Below are 18,564 nucleotides of genomic sequence, written 5' to 3'. Positions count from 1 at the left end.
CAGAATTCATATTGAAATCAAAAGATTTTAACGATCAAAGCCAAACTTTCCATGCTATGTCAAACAGAAGCAAAGCATCTAAGTAACTGAGATAAATACCATACAGGAACTTTGTTAAAAGCTGCCTTTTGTCTGGCATTGTGTATGGAACACTAAGCCATCAGGTTATATGTCTGCTCCAGAAGCCCAAATCAAATATTCTGTCAAAATCCTGGCTGTCTTGAGAGCAAACATGGAATGCAAGAATATTTTATGCTTTCTCGACATGAATGAAAATTTAAATCGGACTCAAGCTTACTTAAGCTTAAAATTCCTAAAACACTTAAATAGTACTGATTTCTACAAGCCGTGCCTACACAAGTGCTTATCAGTCTTCACTGTGCTCTGCAAGATAGGGGTGGTAGCTGTGCTAGATCTTAGTGAGGAAAAAGTTGGTTTTGAGGGGTTAGCTAATCTTCAGATCATACAGCCCAAAGTTGGCAAAGCCACGGCAAGAATTTCATGCTAAGAAGAAACTTTGTCTTCCAAACATCTCTGTGTACTCTGATTCACATAGACTAATGTATTAATGACAGAGAATGATAGATCTATCAGTACTTTTTAATGACCAAGTCTAAAACAATTTTTGAGCAAAAGTTCAACATGGGTAAGATACAAATGTATTAATCAAAATGAGGCTCAGTATTTGGGAACAGATCTTCATTTTCTCCGTAGAGTAGACCATGAACCCCTGTTAGTTCCCAAGAATCTCTTTTCTCAGAGGAATTTCACCAGATAGACCCAGCTATCCTGAACCTCGAGATCTTCTGCTGGGATGTGGCACTACTCTTGCCAGCTTAGTCACCTACTATCTCAGTGTCAATGGTACGCTTGCTGTGAAGAGGACAGCCATGTGTAGGATGATTCCTAACGCTAAGAGAAAGCTCGGGTTAGGAAGGCTCTGGAAGGCTGTAGGAACACCCATTCAGAGCCTGCCCCACATGTGGCCCATATATATACACCAACCAAACTAGATAAGATGGATGAAACAAAGAAGTGCAGGCTGACAGGAACTGGATGTAGATCTCTCCTGAGAGACACAGCCAGAATATGGCAAATGCATAGGTGAATGCCAGCAGCAAACCACTGAACCGAGAATGGGACCACCCCATTGAAGAAATCAGAGAAAGGACTGATAGAGCTTGAAGGGGCTTGAGACCCCCTATGAACAACAATGCCAACCAACCAGAGCTTCAGGTGACTAAGTCACTACCCAAAGACTGACCCTGGGCTCCAACTGCATAGGTAACATTGAAGAGCCTAGTAAGGGCACCAGTGGAAGGGGAAGCCCTTCATCCTGCCAAGACTGAACCTCCAGTGAATGTGATTGTTGGGGGGAGGGTGGTAATGGGGGGAGGATGGGGAGGGGAACACCCATATAGAGTGGGAGGGGAAAGGTGTTAGGGGGATGTTGGCCTGGAAACCAGGAAAGGTAATAACAATTGAAATGTAAATAAACAATACCCAATTTAATAAAGATGGAGAAAAAAAATGACTCTGGAAAATGGGACCTAGCCAATGATATCAATCCTGTGTTTGCACGAAATACCAAAACTCAAATTATCCCAGACTATGTAATTTCCTCAAAAGTCAACAATCAAGAATAAGAGGGAATGGCTAAAAAGAAGTATTAAGATCCACTGAATCATATAACGAGATCTTTGTTCACTGGGGCAAGTATTCATCATTCTAGTCTCGGTTTCTACTGCAATAATGAGGAGAGTTGAGGTTTTCTTCAGTTCTCTATCTCTCTCTCATTCTGTGCACTGTCCACTAGCCACTACCTGTACCCAAGTGTATTCACGATACTCTGCTGTACTGGCTGGATTTCGTCACCCTGATACAGACCTGAGAAGAGATTGCCTCAATCACACATGCCTGAAGGCAAGTCTGGGGGAGGGGCGCTTTCTTGGTTAATGATTGGTGGGAGGAAGAGCAGTTCACTATGGGTGATACCACCCTAGGGTACCATCTCTGGTTGTGTAAGAAATCAGGCTGAGTAAGACAGAGGAACCAAGCCAATAATAATGTTCCTCCATGGCTTCTGCTCCAGTTCCTACCTCCTTCTAGGTTCCTGTCTTGCTTTAGTTCCTGCCTTGGCTCCCCTAATGCACTGTGTGACCCAGGACAGTAAACCAAATAAACCCTCTCCTCCCCAGTCAGGTCAGTGTTCGTCCCCTCTGTGATTTGTTATATTCAATTGCTAAGGTTTCTCTTCATTTTTTGAGACACAGCCTCATGTAGCTGATGATAACCTTGAGCTTCTCTTCCTCCTGCCTGCACCTCCCAAACACTGGGATACCAGGTGTGATACTAAACCCTGTTTGTGTGGCACCAAGGTCAAAACTCTGGGCTTTGTGTCTGTAAGGCAATGTTCTACCAGCAGAGCTTCAACTCTTGCCCTCAGTTGGTGCTTATAGAAATTAGGGTTGCAAATAAAACACACCACAGAAGACAAAACTCCAGGCTGAAAAAATGACTTAGCAGGGAAAGCCACTTACCTACAAGAGCTTAGAGCTATACCCAGAATCCACGTGGTAGGGGGAGAGCACAAACTCTGACAACCTGGATTCCAACCCAGACACCTCCCCGACAGCTGTGTCCAACCCCCAACTCCCACACAGTAAGGTAATTATAAAAACTGAAACCAATCAGTAAGAAGAGACCCTGGAGCCCCAGCCCATCCCACAGCAGGGTATTGCAGCTGGGAAACCTCTGGAGTTTGGAAGTGGACAGCTTCAAAGCTTCAAAGAGAAGGAAAATACAAATCATGCAAGCGTGGAGCTAAATAAATGCCTTCTAATGAGACATAAATCAATATCCTGGCGTTTGCCACAGTGCCTGGTGGGAATCTAAACAGTTAATTTACCCTCCACACTGAGGTCGTTTATGAATGCTCACAGATAGAATTTGTCTCCTAGAAAGAAAAACTGTATCACAAAACAGAACAGCCATGCTGGCCTGCCTGGGACTAATCCCTTCCCAGGAACTACTCTCTTCCCTACCTGAATATACATATGTTTCAGAAGAGGCCTGCAAACATGAATAATGTATTACCTCTGTTGGATGAAGAGATTCCAGGACTAGGAAAATGTTCTTCTCCTTGGAGGGGTACAGCAAAGCATCCAGAGGGAGCTAGGACCATGATCCTGAGCTACTTTAGTTTACAAATGTTGTCCTCAATGCTGGGCATGTGTGATGCAATATTTCAACCCTTAAGACAACGATACTGACAGAACCTGGAGGAAAGAAGACTAGGAGACATTGTTAAGTATGCAAACACTGAATGGGAGGCAAAGCCCACGCTGAAAGGGGAGGTAGCAGAGTTGTCACTCAGAGTAGTGGTAGGATAATTCTGACTTGCATTTTATGTTATTCCATGGTCTGTAGTTTGTCTCATTTTATTAAGCGTGAGGCACACCAAATTTGTCAATCACTCTGGTCATGTCTCACGCTGCTCCTTTCTGGCACACGCCTGTGTCTTAAAAATTGTAGTATTTCAAGCACTCAGCCCTCCTTCCAAGGGGCTCTAGGTACTACCTGGGGAGAGAGAGTCTTTAAGCTAGAGGGTAAGAGGTTAGAGGAGAAAGGGTAGAGGCCAACTGCTAAGTCTGTTCTAGAGTCTAGACTACACAGACTAGGGTGAGATGGAGACCTAGACCCGGTACGGATCACAGAACAGGAGGGCACACTTGTATGTAGAACCCTTGGAAATAAGGCTGAGTGCTTGAAATACTATGATTTTTAAAGGCAGAGCCCCTGGACACCAACAGAATCTGGGAAGGACCAAGAATGACAGAGTATTAGAATGAGAATTGGTACCTGCATAGCCATAAGAAGCTGCTGTGCGTGTGCGTGTGCATGTGTCTGTGCCTGTGTGTGTGGAAAAAGCATGTGAGGAGAAAGTTGTGTTTCCCTACTGGAGCCATAAAGGCCTTCATACATGTGCTCACACACACATGCATGCACATCCACGCACACGCACGCTCGCATGCACACACACATACACACACACACACACACACACACACACACACACACACACACACAAACACTGTCATCCATTCACTCTGGTTCTTCACTGTCTCCTTTGATGCTTTCCAGAAATATCAAAATTGCAGGAGAGGGGCAGAGTGAGCTGTAACCGGAGTGACTGATAAAATGACCCAAAATACAAACAACCAGGTAACATGAAATCCAAGTAAGAAACACCCTATCTACTCTGCATAAGAGATCACCCCTGTATCCATACTTCAGAGCTGTATTGACTATGGCTCGGCCATTTGACTCTGACATAAGCACCTTTCATAATTTCGGTAAGACTATTGGTAAAACTGGGAAGATAATTATACTTACCACCTATAAGTTGAGAGAGTTTTAATTAAGATAATATCTGCAAGGGTTTTATCACAATGCTCTGCAGATAAAGTGATCGGTAAATTTTTGCTCTGTCACTCTCTCTGCCCACGATCTAGTTTGACTGAGAAGAAACTATGGAAAGCCACAAAGTAACTACTGTGGGCTAAGCTAGTATTGCAAAATACAAAGACAAAAGAGCCCACCTGAAGTCAATAGTCTCTTAGGAGCACCAACTGGACAGACACCTGCAGAATAGCCTATTGCAGCACTAGCGGAATAACCTACTGGGGAGACTAAGAAATGGATTTGTCTCTGGCAACTCTGTGGGTAAACCAGTCAGCATGATTTCTGGTGATGGTGCCAGGAGAAACCTGAGATGACTAAAAGCCTCATCTACCTACCTGCCCCCCATTATAGTACTCATAATTTAATCCTTAACAATACCTGTTTGAAAGACTGAATCATGATGCCTCCTCTCCAGAAATCATTAACCTGAAAAGGGTCCACTGAGGCAGTTAGTTATGACGGGATATTTTTATGTAGCCCCAAGAACAATGTTTTTCACAGCAAATCCCAGTAGTTCTGCAAAAACATATAATCACTGCTGGTTCTGGTTTCTCTGCCTGACAAATAGTGCAGGAAAAAGAAAGAATCTTTTAAATCTTGGACAGCCTGAAGCTCCGGAGTTCAAGCTTAGCTCTTGGTTTTCAACCAGCGCCTTTCTTAGAAGCCACCAAAGGTTATTATCAAATGGTTTCTGGCCACTAGAGATAGTGTCCCTCCTAAATGTCCTTCCAGTGCATAGCACAGTCACACACTCCACATTACTCCCTGGTAGAAATTCTTCACCGACTGCTCACTGTTAGTCAGGCTGAAATACAGGGCTTTTCTCTTCACGTCATCTGCTTCCCCTTGGCAGAATCCCACCTTAGCAGGAAACTGTAACTGGACACTATAGGATTCTTTGGGGTGAGTTCCAAAAACTGAAGACCATTGGCAGGATAGAGAAAGAGGACATAGGAATCACATTCATCGGATGCCAGAACGGCCTGGAAAGTGTTCAGCTGTGGACAAAAAGGAATTGCCGACACCCTTAAACAAAGAAATAAACAAAAGAAGAAAATCAGAACACAGGTAAGGAGTTCCAACAAGGGGGCAGAGGCCAGATCCTTTTTAGGATTTCCCCATGTTGGTTTTGAACATAATCTCCTTTAGAATCCCCTCTTCAAATTACAAATGTAATTTTGTAAACCATGTGTTATTTTTTTTAATCTTTTCTACCAATTTAGGTCAATAGGTTAAATGATGCATAAATGAAATACTGGTTTAAAATCTTTAGGATTGTAGGGAAGAGGATGAAGGAGAACTAACTAACACTAAGGATATTTGAAAAGGCCTTATGAAGGGCCAGAGAGATGGACAGTTAAGGGCACAGGCTGCTCTTCCAGAGGTCCTGGGTTCAATTCCCAGCACCTACTCGCCCATGGTAACTCACCCCTGCTTGTAACGTCAGTTCCAGGACTTCTGACAGCCTCACACAGACATACAAGTAGGTAAAACGTCCACGAACATTAAAATACAAAAGCCATATGAAAAGCTACTTGCCAACTTACAACGAACGTTATAAGGTGGGTAATTCTCCTTCCATTGGCTACAAGTTCTCAAAAAGTCCACAGCTAGATGTAGGACACCTTGCTCTCAAGTTGTTGGTCGAGGATGTCACAGAGATGATACCAGAGTTGCCAATTCTCATTGCTCAGGGCTACCCCTCAGAATGTGATGGTAAGATCCTATAGCTGATGACACCACACAAGTAGGTCAAAGAACTTGAAGAAATCACACAGACCTGCCTGCACAGTACTTAGCAGGAAGCTTCCACCCCTGCTAGCTACCCTTTATGATGCTAGAAGATGCTATGCAGACTATTCTCACTCCACTGTGACTACTCAGGGCTACATAACAAAAGCCCTGGCAAGATGTACTCATGGGTGTGCCATAAATGGCAGGAATGTAATGAGGATCACCAATCATTTTCTGGGTGCATTTAAGGTCTGCACTACAAGAGGAAACTTTTGCCTGGCATTGTAAATCTGGTCAGGAAAACCATGGCAGACAGGCTCATAAGCCCTGGGAATGAACCATAACTACTATTTTCTTAAATGGATATACAGTAGCAAACTATACCAGTTACAAGCTCATAGATTAACACAGCTCTGGGTGGTCATTGGGGGAGGATCTTCATACAGTGGATGGTAGTTAATACACATTCATAACTAGTCCGAGTATTGAGAATGAACTCTCTGTGGAGAGCTCAGCCACAGAAGCTCCCACCGTATCAAGTTCCCTCAAGGCTCACGGAATATTGGAAAGAAAAGAGGTGGAAAGTGTTTAAGAGCCAAAGGTCGGAAGGAGTTGGATCAAAACAATGACATGTTCTCATGATATGGTCGTTGAACTCAAAAACTCAGTGCAGTTGGTGTCCAGCAGAAGAGCAAACCACTCAACATTCCAGCACGAATGTGGTAGGGCACTGAAGCCCCTGCCTGCAGCTTAGAAGATTCTGTCACTTGAGGACTGCTAGGGGAGGGTTTTCTTTAGGGGTATGGTCCCTCGTGAGTGGACCATGCTGCACTGGTGGCCCCTCACTCATGAGTAGGCTTCGCTGTATTCAAGGGATTATTAGAACAAATACAGGGGTGAAGTGGATATACTGAAATATACTGTATCAATGTATGAAATTCTCAACAAATAACATTAGAACAGTGCATTTAAAAGTGTTAAGGTTGTAAAGCTTCTCCAGTCCAAACTCTTTTGAGAGTTCTGGACAAGGAACAAAATTGACTTGCTCATTCCTATACCCTCAGTTTTTATTTTGTGTCTGAATGGCTTTCACATCCATATATCATATTAGCATTCATGCATGCACCCACCCATGCATCCAACCATCTATGCATCCATCCATCCATGCATCCATCAAGCCATGCATCCATCCATCTAGGCATCCATCTATCCATCCATGCATCCAACATCCATGCATCCATCCATCTATGCATCCATCTATCCATCCATCCATCTATGCATCCATCCAGCATGCATCCAGCCAGCCAGCCATGCATCCATCCATCCATCCACCCATGAATCCAACATCCGTGCATCCAGCAAGACATGCATCCATCCATCTATGCATCCACCCATTGCCTACTGCAGGCCACACTCAGTCAGGAAGCAGCTGATCAAAAGGCATCCTTACTGATTTCACAGCCAAACTCCCTTTCCTTTTCAATCTCTTTACAACACGAGTTATCTTGTCACATTGTAGATGAAGAAAGTGACCCAGGCGCTTGCTTAAGGTCGGGCAATTATTGATGATGGAAGCCAGCCAGACCCAACCGCTCATCCCCTGCAACAGACATTCAGCTGAACTCTACCAAACAAGCCATTCCAGGACACCTTCCAGGCTCAGCTCCACTAAGCCCTCTGCACAGTGTTTAAGGGTGCCCACTCCTACTAAGTGCTTTGATGCTGTGTCCATATTTCCCTGCACCAAGAAAATCCTAACCAGCAAGCACTGCCTCCTGGGGGTCAAGGACTGTGATTCCCTGCGGAACCCCTTCCATCCTTCGGCACCCACTATGTTGGTTTTCCAGTATGTATTTGGCTCCTGTTGGTTGTCTGGTTTGGCTTTGGCCTCCACTCACTAACCCATCTGAATATTAATTCATCGGGGTTGGGTACCCGCTAAACCACATTATGTTTGATGCTGCACTCAGGACAGAGCCAAAAAACTATGCCCCAAGAGCCTGAATTATAGGAGAGAGAAACAGCCAGGACTGGAATTTTAGGAGAGTGACTGGGGACAGGCATGGTGGCAGTGGCCACAGAAAAAGGAGAGTGTCCAGGACATCAGAGTGGGGTAGGGTAGCATCAGAGTGGCAGCCAATGAATGAAGATAAACACTGTGGGAGGCAAAGCAGACCTAGATGAGAGTTGGAGTCTGAATTAACACCAGGGTGACTGTGGAATTTCTCCCTGATATTGCATTTACTGACTTTCAAAGGGACCTTTTCTGCCATTACCACCTTCTTCCACCAAAGAACTAGTTAAGGGATGCTCCACTGTCTTAGACTCTGTAGTTGGCTTCTCTCACTAGATCATATATGCTTTACAATTTAATAGGGAACTGGGGAGACATTTCTCTTACAAATACTCGCTTTATAAAGAAGGTGGATGACAAGAAGGAAAAGAAATCACTTACTGGTATCATTACCTCTTCATTTTGTTAAACAAGACAAACTGACACAGCAAGAACCTCAAAACTGAATACAAGGAACGAATGTGTCCTTGTGTTTTTTTCTGCCTTGTTCTAGAACATCTCAAATGTTACTTTTACCTTTCTGACAAGTAATGCTAAAGTACAGCTTTGAGGTTTGGGTAATAAGACAAAGAAATGCAGATATTAATATGGTTTCAAAAAAAAAAAAACCTCTGTAGCTCCTCTGTATTCTCTAAATGGAAGAGTCTGCTTACCTTCCTTGTTTTTCAAAAAAAAGTTCATGAATTCAGTCCCCACATTCTACATTTGTTGCAGCTGTAGTCCTCAAGTATGTCATCTGCGGGGCTTGACCCTCCCCAGAAAGGTCAAACCCTCTAAGTTTCCAACTCAGGTACACGAAGAACATGCGTCATCCATCATCAGTCAAGGTAGGGCCAGAGGCTGTGAAAGCTTTATTTCAGTCACAACAAAGTTCAAGTAGGAGATAAAAAGCCGAACTAATATTCCCATCCTTAAATAACCAACTGTGGAGGCTCCTGGTATGGTGGCCACAATCAACTTCACAAGATAAGGGAGAACCAAGGTCCTAAATTTACAGAAATTCCATATGATAAGGGCTGTCTACATGTGGAGATCAGAAGGCAGTGGGGAGGAGGTATGGGAAGAAGTGAGGAGGCTGTGATGGGAGAACCCGACTTTTAACCTGGAGATCTGCACATGTAGTGCCTTATTTGCTCTATGTCTCTTCTGTGTCACCTTTTCTCGAAGCATTCACTTCAGATGGCAAGTTTTTAATTTCCTCATCCCCACTAAAAGAGGCAAATAACAGAGGAGAAAACAACAAAAACTTCCTTTTAATATAATTTATGATCCCAAAGTACATTCCGGAAGAGTTGAGCTGCTTGAAATCTGCCACATGGACCCTTTGTCAGGGCTACAGACTTCCACACAGAATCGCTAAGAGGCCACTTCATAGGCTTTGAAGAGCCCCTCCTTAGAGACACCCTCTGTCTGACTCTTTTCCAAAGGGAAAGGCCCTCACATTCCCAGAGACAAGTTTTCCAAGAGTCCTCCACAGCGGTTCTGAAGGTAAGCCCTCAGTTGCACTGCCAAAACCTGTACAAGAGTCATGGCCTCCCAACCTCCCCAAAGAGAAAGAGAGAGTGCCAGCTAGGAGAGGAGCTCTCCACAGGGTGGGGAGCAGTACAAAGAGGATCAGGTCAGAGTTGCCCAGCTGCAAGGTCTCCAGTTTCCTGTTCAGGCAGAAAACCAGAAGGCTTCTCAAACATACCATCCAACAAGGGTAAAACATCAACCAGCAGAATGACATCTTTACAACAAGGGATTTGTCTACTCAGCCTTACCAAAATGATAACAAAATAAGAAATGAGGTGATTCATTCCTGGGGGACAAAGTTCAATCCTCAGTCTTCTTTAAGGACACATTCTCTGGAGGTGTAAGGCCACTGATTCTGGCCTACGATGTTTGGTGTGAACACCAACCACCACTTTGTATGTTACTTTTTCCCCATTCCCATGGGGACACTGATGTGCTTGGGGTATTCCAAATTCACCCCTGTACTGCAGAGTTAAGAGAATGCCTAATGCTTTCATGATGGCATAGTGTATCCTCCTTCATATGTAGTCTTCAAGGACACCTAAGCAGTTTTCTTCAACCCATTTTCATATATCTAGTTATTCTCTATCCTCGCTGTCTTCACTGACATGTGGTAAATTACACACGTACCATTTCTGTGGACTCTAGCTTCATAAATTAAAAGCTCCAGCTAAATCCAAAGTTCTTGATCAACAACTGTCACCTCTGCACCAACTCAACACCCACCATTCCATGTTAAAGCATCCAGGGAACAGCTGTGATGCATACTATTAGCTGTCAATATGACGCTATCTACAACCATCCAGGAAACAGTCACCAGGCATGTCTCTGATAAAGTATCTTGATTAGATTAATTAAGGAGGGAAGACCCACCCTAAATATAGACACCACCATTCCCTGGGCCCAGGCTTGCACTGCATACAAAGAAGAAAGAAAGCTTAGAAACAACACCCATCTTTCTCTGCTTCCTGGCTACAGATACAATGTTTCCATCCTTTTCTGAAGCAACTTCCACACTCCCATCCCTCTCCCAGGATGCAGCCCAGACTAGGGCAAGCTCTCCTACCACTCACTCTCGGTTCCCATTCCTGTGGTCCTTCCAACCCAAATGAAATTCCTCGTCAACAAAAACCTTCGACATACTATCTAACTCAGTTCTAGATAACACCCTCTTTCCCAGTGAGAACACAACAGCCTTCCCCTGACACCAAAAACACACAGAGTAACAGCAACAACAACAACCACAACCACAACCACAACACAACAACAAAAAACGGTACCATTCATTACTCAGGTCTTTCAGCCATTACCTCTTTGCTCTATGAAGTGACAGTTTAAGAAATCTCAGATTAACTAAATGAACAAACACTTTATTTGTTCATTTTTGTAATGCAGTTGCACCATGCCATTCTTGCATGCCAGGTAGAACACTCTGTCACACCCAATGTGAACATCCTGGAGGGAAAGATGAGAGCAGAAACATTTCACGCTGTAAAGATATTATTCATCTGATGTCATTTCCAGTGACTAATATTAATATTACTATACCAGATGTAAGAAAACTATGTAGAGATCACAGAATCTTCCAGGCAAAGGAGATTGTTGTGTGCCAAAATCTACCTCAAAAATAAAAAAAAAAAATCTATCAAAGCTAGAGTTCAATCCCACGGTCTTCCAAGCACTCAGAAGAGCCTTCCACAGGAGTAATTGAAAACACATCTTGTGCTCAAAACCTCATCGAATGGAACAAGTCCTGAAGCCCATTCAGCCTATGGCAATATCTGAAGAACAATATGGATGTTTGGAAAAGTTAAAAAACAAGAAAGCTACAGAATTTTCCCCACCAAATTCCCCTACAAAAAGATAAGAAAAACAAAGGGGAAAAAACCCAAAACAGTAATTTGGACAAACCTCCACTTAAAAAGTACTTACAGAGAGGGCCAGAGAAGGCTCGAAAGGTAAATAAATCCCTTGCCTTGAAATCCGAGTTCAGTTCCAGGAACCCATGTAAAAGGAGAGAACTGGTACCGGGAGGATCTCCTCCCAATCTCTGCATGTGCACCCCGCTACATGCACACATAAATCATACAAAACCACATACCATACATGTCCTACACACATACCATACACACACCCCACATATATATCATGCACACACAAGTGGCCTCAATGCAGTATGCACATACCATACAAACACCACACACACCCACACAACATGCACACACCATATGCATATAAACACACCATACAGACACACACAAGCACACACATTATGCACATGCACACATCATACACATAAACCATACACAGACACACACATCACACACACACATATACAAACACACACATAACGCACAAATGCAGACATACATACACATCATGAACATGCAGACACACAACTTCATATACAGCATTAACATAGATTATTTACATACACACTCACCATACATAGACATACATATTCCCATGTAGCACGTAAACATATACGTACACATATATGCACACACAGAGAGAGAATAAAATGAAATAAAACAACCAAGTCCTTACATAAAGGAGTTCTACCACAAGATCGTTACATGGCAGGAACAACACATCGCCTTGGTTAATTCTCATGACAACCCTAAAAAGTCAGAACTACCATGTCAATCTACAGCTTAGAAAATGAAGACTGAGGGATTGTGTCTTCCAAGACCACTGCTGCAAGTGTTTTCTGCCTTGTTCCTGACTTCACCAGTACCTGGAAGGTGTAATGAAAGAATTACTGTGTCTATGGGTGTTGCTCATTCATGAAGGACATACTTAGCTAACCTTCATGAGGACTTGTGTTCAAGGCCCAGAACTGCAAAATTGAAGGAAGAGCTGGGAAAATGGTTCAGTGTGAGGAGTTGCTATTCAAGCATGAGCACCTGAGTTTGATCCCTAGAATACACACTGAACAAAAACAGTCATGGTGTCTGTCAGTCCCAGATCTCTAGTCCCATAAGAAGGAAGGCAACTCCTTGAACCTCGTCACCCAGCAATCAATCCTGGCTTAGCTGCTGAGTACTGGGTCAGAGGGAGGTGTGCCTGAAAATGATTTGAAAGGGAGCTGGATAGAGTGCTCAGCAGGATAAAGGCACTTACTTCGGAAGCCTGATGACCAGAGCTCAATTCCCAGACCCCATGAAGGAGGATTAGCAGAGAGCTGACTCTGAATTTATGTTGTGACTACCACAGTGTCAAAGCATGCACACGTACGCAGAACAAATAAATAATTTTTAAAAGGTGGATAGTCCCTAAGGAATGACACTCAAAGTTCTTCTCTGGTCTGCACACACGTGCATCTCCACACAAATGTGAACCATGCATGAATGTCTGTGTGTGCCTGCACATGCGCACACATTCACAGACACACACAGACACACAGGTACCGCATGCACGGACACCAAAGGGAAACTGTCAAAGACTGTTTCTAATGAAAGGTTGCTAATGAAATGAGAATCCTATGTAGTACACTCATCTCTCTGGGGCTGTAATCTTCATGTCAAATAAACACTAAAACACTTGGGACCCACTGCAGCCTCAAGACCCCGGAGCCTCAGTGCAAATGCTTCTTGCTCTAATTTTTGTTTGTTTGTTTGTTTGTTTGTTTGTTTGTTTGTTTTTTCTGTTGCAAGAGGCTAGCTAATTCAGCTGAATTTTCCTTGGGAGCAGCAGAACATAATTTCAAAGTGAGGTTATCATCAGAAGCATCCTTCACAGCAACTTCACTCCAGTTCACACTTCCTTTGAATATGGCTCCAAGAACTATCCTAGCACCAAAGCCGCAATGAACACTAAAACGCTAACCTTATTTATTAGATGTCTTCAGAAAAAGTGCAGCGATTGTTACTGTAACTACTTATATGATTCGTGTACAGGAAATGGGTCTTGCATGGAAAGTGTAAGAAAGGGGAAAAGTATGTCTTCTAAGGTGACTTTGCCTCACTTAAGGCAGATTTGGAAATTATTTTCTCTTCTGTGATATAAACAGTAATTACTGTGCTTATCCTGTGGGACTGTGTCGAGAAGACAGTATAAAACACTCCTGCAAGAAGGTAAAGAGAGGGGGGCAGAGGGATGGCTCCCTGGTTGAGATCATTGGCTCTTCTTCCAGAGGACCCATGTTCATTTCCCAGCACTCACATGACAGCTCACAACTGTAGGTAATCCAGTCCAGGGTATTCCACGGGCACTGCATGCAACGGTATGTAGGCATATGACCCATGTGCATAAACACAATTTTAAAAATTTAAAGAGAAGTTTGATGGTGTGAACAAACAGACTATTTAACAGTTGTCTAGTTTGCCCTTCGACTCTAACTAACTAAGGTCACCAGAAAGACTGTGGCTCAGCTAGTAGAGTGCCTGGCCAGCCTGCACTCTCGGTTCAGTTCCCATCAAATGGGTAGGGTGTGATGCTGCACACCCACTATCTCAGCACAGGTCAGTCAGGTCAAAAGGATCAGAGATTCAAGATCATCCTCCATTATGAGGTTTGAGGCCAACCTGAGATGCATGGGGTGGGGGGATCAAAAGCAAAACAAAAGGAACAACATAAACGTCAGACTCCCCACTTCAAATCGTTCAAGGCTGCCTACTTCCAGGAACCAATTGCAGTCCTCAGAGGGGACAACGTCTCTACCCTTGAGTGCTCCTGCATCAGATCCCAACACCCTGCTCTTCTGAAAGACACTGTGCCTGCCATGCCCCTAGTACATTAACCTCCAGCGCACAGGCTGATACATGCTCTGCCTTCTATCCTGGAGAAATGGCTTGCTCACTGAAACCTACCCAAATGGAATCCCTGAATCAAGATGGGTTAGGAGGAAGCTCTAGCTGGAGAGTCCACCATATTACCACAACAAAAGGTTATCAGTGGTGTTCCTACTAAATGTAAGAGAGGCCATTCAGTGAAAGAGCATTCTGCTTAGAGACTATGTCTATTTCAGTGCTGATATAAGGAAAATGTGTAAAAGTAGTTTCTGAATTAACAAATATCGACTATGTTCAGATAGAGATTATATATGATATATATGACTCTCTGCATATATAACCCTAACCCTAACCCCTTACTCCTAACCCTAAACCCTAGCTCCTAACCCTAACCCTGTGACATAGATTTTTTTAACATTACAGGAGAAGCTGGAGGGCAGCACACCCTATGAAGTGCTTGCTGTGCGTGCATGAAGTCCTGATTTGAATGGCAGCACCCAGATCAAATGCAGGTCGTAGCAGCACACTTGTAATCTCTGCTCTGGAGAGAAAAACAAGCAGATCCCTAGGGCTCACTGGCCATCAAGCCTAGCCTAACTGGGGAGCCCCAGGTCCCAGAGAGACCCTGAGTAGAAAGACAAGATGGCTCCCAAGCAAAGATATTTAAAGCTGATCTCTGGTTCACACATACATATGCACACATGTGCATGCACACCCACACTCTCACTCATAAATTAAAATTTTTTAAAAAGACTGTAAGAAAATAGAAATATTAGAATTGGCGACCTAGTTGCTTGTATTATAAAACTTTATCTTTTTTCCACTATAAGCTTGTTATACATGATATTAGATAAACGTTTTAAAAACAATGTATGAATGAATGACTGAGCGAATGAAACCTAACAGTGGGGACTGTCTTCTCTAGCCCTCTACCTGGCTGGCCTGCGCCAAGGAGGCAGTGTTTGAGTTGAAGGTATTCTGTTGAACTGTAATTGAGATGTCAAAGCCAAGGCATTACAAGGCTAGTCAGTAAACAAAACTGGATGTTAACCTGTCAAGTAAGAAACTGGAACTTCAAACAATTTCTCCATCTCTGCTGGTGCAGGCTTTAGGAAAACATGTCTCTTCCTTTAAGTTCACAGAACAAACTCAGGAACAATGGGCAAGCTCTTAGGGAAGACATCACTTCTGTAGCTCAGAGGCACTAGGGGAGTTAAAGCAAACACAGATTTGCTCCAGGTCTATGGCATTTTACACCCAGGTGGAATTTCACAAGAGGACTCTGTCTCTACCTACACCAGGAATGAGGCCATTTACCCTCACCCACCCATACCCGCTTCACATGTTGCCAAGACCAAAGCCAGAGCAGAGTTGGTGTTTTCTCCAGGGAGACTGCAAAGCAGGCTCCTGCAGACTGAAGTATGTAAACTGTTACAAAGGCAATGTGGAGAAAGCTACAGGGAACTTACTAAGAAGTTCAAGGCATGCTTGCTCACTCTCCTGTGATGTCAGCTCAGGCTGTGCAGTGTTTTGACACTTTAAAAAGTGTTGGCTTTGAAGAGGTGGCTCAGCACCTTGTAGTCCTTTCAGCATGCTAGCTCAAATCTCTGTATCCATTGTCAGTCAAGCAGTTCACAACTGTCTGTATGTAACAACTCCAGCTTCAGGGGGCCCAAGCCCTCTTCTGGCCCTTCCAACACAAGCAGACAAAGAGAAAGACACACACACACACACACACACACACACACACACACACCCAGGCACACACACAGGCACACACAGAGGCACACACACAAACACACACACACACGAATAAAATAAAAACCTTATAAAACATTTTATAGTATTGATTATAGTAAAAATGTCATGGGAGCAACCTTAATGACCACTAGGAAGGGTGAGATTTTATAAGGTTGTAATAAATTTTACAGAAATACACTGACCAGAGCATACTAAACAGCAGAACAAGCAAGTGAAACAGTAATATGGGCACTGTGGACCCACTGTTGTCAACGGCAACAATATTAAAGAAATAAATAGAAATGTACACACGAACCTATAGGATATTTTTGGTTTCTCCAGGCAGGGTTTCTCTGTATTCTGTCCTGGAACTCACTTTGTAGACCAGCCTCACCTAGAACTCACAGATATCTGTTTGCCTTTCTGACTCTGCTGGGATTGAAGGTGAGTGACACCACACCCAGCTCATACAAAAAAAAAAAAAACAGTTGTTCCTTTTTAAATTTCCCAAATTTTTAATTTTTTGATGAATATATCATTAGAACTATTCGTGTACTTATAGGTAATAAAAAAAAAACTGTAAAGTGCCTGAAGTTCCCTCAGGGTCTTTGGTATCTGCACCTTAGTCCCTCATTTTACTAAGCAATTTTCTTAGTGTTGAGGAGCAGAATCAAGGGAATGCCTCTTAGCCAATCTCTTAGTTTCCTTTTCAAGCCCAACCCTTCTGTTTATTCAGCTGCAGGGTACCCCTTGCTTACCTCTCCAGACCAGGCAGCCCCAAGCCTGTCCTCCTCCTAGGCGCCCACTTGCTCCCAGGTGGCCAGGAAGAAGTGGGTGGGGGGAAGCCTGTGCACAGGTAGCAAGCAGCCAGACTCAGCACAGCCCAGGAGGTGTCCTCCATACAGGATCCAGCCACTGCTGTGACTCGAGTGGATGTCAGCCAGGAATGGGGCGATGGCTGGGAAGTCAGTAGGAAAATCATCAACGACATATTAAGTCTCCCTGGGTAAGTCCTGGGTGGAGATGATCCCATTGGTGCCCACCTACAATGAGACCACAGGGCCGTGAGACAGTTCAGCAGGTAAGGGCACTCTGCTGTCAAACCTGATGACTTGAGTTTTAGGACCCGACAGAAGGTGGGATAAAAAAAAAAAAAAAAACAAAACTGGTTGTTCTCTGCTCTTCACACGCATGAGGTAGCACGTGAATCCCGCCCCACATAAACATTTTTAAAAGGGCAAAACGGTAGTCGCTCAAACTGGTGGTGGGCAACCACCAGTCGAACGCACCTACGGTCCAGAGTTCTACTCAAGTCAAGAAGACTCCCTCCTCTTGGCAGGTTGAGACACATCCAGGGTAACAAACTCAACTTTGGCGACAGTGATCAAGTGCACTGCGACTCACAGGTGCGGCCCCTCTTGAACCCGCTCATCTTTCTCCACCACTGCACACCTTGGGCGCCGTGTCCTTAATTAGATTGCTATGCCTGCGTGCACAGCCTCCCACTGCCCCTAAACGCAAACCGCACTAGCCGCCTCAATTTCATCTTCCTACCTGGGAAGTCAAAGTAGTGGGGGACGGTCCCAGCTCTCCCTTGAAATGATCCTTATTCCTCCACAGTAGGGATCAAGAAGCTGCAGCACCGCTGCTAAGTCCAGTCCCCAGCGGCGATGACAGTTAAACATGGAGGTTAGTTGCTCCACACCCTGGGAAGAAACTACAACCCCACACCAAGCCGCGCACCTCTAGGAGCTGAACTTACACAGAGGTTGCTGAACTGGACACCGTAGAAGCTACTTCTACATACTGCTAGCTTCACAGCCGCGGAGCATTCAACATCGCCCTCCCGCAGCAGCCAATCTTCCCACGACTTCCCATAAAGAATGAGCTCTTCAGGATGCAGAGCCCCGGTTCGTGACAGCAGCACCAGCACCAGGAGCAGCGATAGCGGTGATGGCGGTGCCAGCAGCCTGGCTGTCCCGTCCCAAGACATGCTCACTCCTCCCTGGCTCTGCACTCCCCACCTTGAGTCTCTGCAGGCCACTGTGCCCGCCAGACGCCCACTCGGACCTTTGGTTCCAAATGCCGGTCCAAACACCGCGCTGATTGGCTACAGCTCTCGGCTACTGACCAATCAGCGACTCTGAGAAAGTTTGCCAGCGGCCACTACAACTGGCTCTCATTAGGTTTTCTAAGACTGCTGTAGTTTGGTGGAGCAGCCAGCCTGGGAAGGTGAGACTGTTGGCCAGATCTGGTCTGGGCTGTCCCAACTACTCCTGGGCTACCCACAACTCTCCAGTTTGG

At 44.4% G+C, this 18,564-nt stretch overlaps 1 protein-coding gene and 1 long non-coding RNA gene across 5 annotated transcripts in view; both read right to left on the bottom strand.

The window, feature by feature from the left end:
- Window positions 1-18,550, bottom strand: part of LOC148006392 (uncharacterized) — a 44,257-nt gene extending 25,707 nt beyond the window's left edge. Inside the window, exons 1-5 of one of the 3 annotated variants that reach the window (XR_015684155.1) lie at window positions 17,815-18,307; window positions 17,019-17,303; window positions 6,004-6,194; window positions 4,843-5,490; window positions 3,097-3,293 (exon numbers count right to left, since the gene is read on the bottom strand). This is a non-coding gene — a long non-coding RNA (uncharacterized LOC148006392). Of the gene's footprint in view, window positions 1-1,526; window positions 6,195-17,018; window positions 17,304-17,814 lie in introns of those variants that run through there. The other 2 variants (XR_015684154.1, XR_015684156.1) reach the window with 2 other exon arrangements.
- LOC147995335 (uncharacterized) overlaps window positions 1-18,564 on the bottom strand; it is a 305,835-nt gene that overhangs the window by 163,879 nt on the left and 123,392 nt on the right. The window lies entirely within an intron of this gene.

This window comes from Rattus norvegicus, chromosome 3 (genome assembly GCF_021556685.1).
Source record: "Rattus norvegicus strain SHRSP/BbbUtx chromosome 3, alternate assembly SHRSP_T2T, whole genome shotgun sequence".
Lineage (NCBI taxonomy): Eukaryota > Metazoa > Chordata > Mammalia > Rodentia > Muridae > Rattus > Rattus norvegicus.
This window is presented reverse-complemented; position numbering and strand designations above follow the sequence as displayed.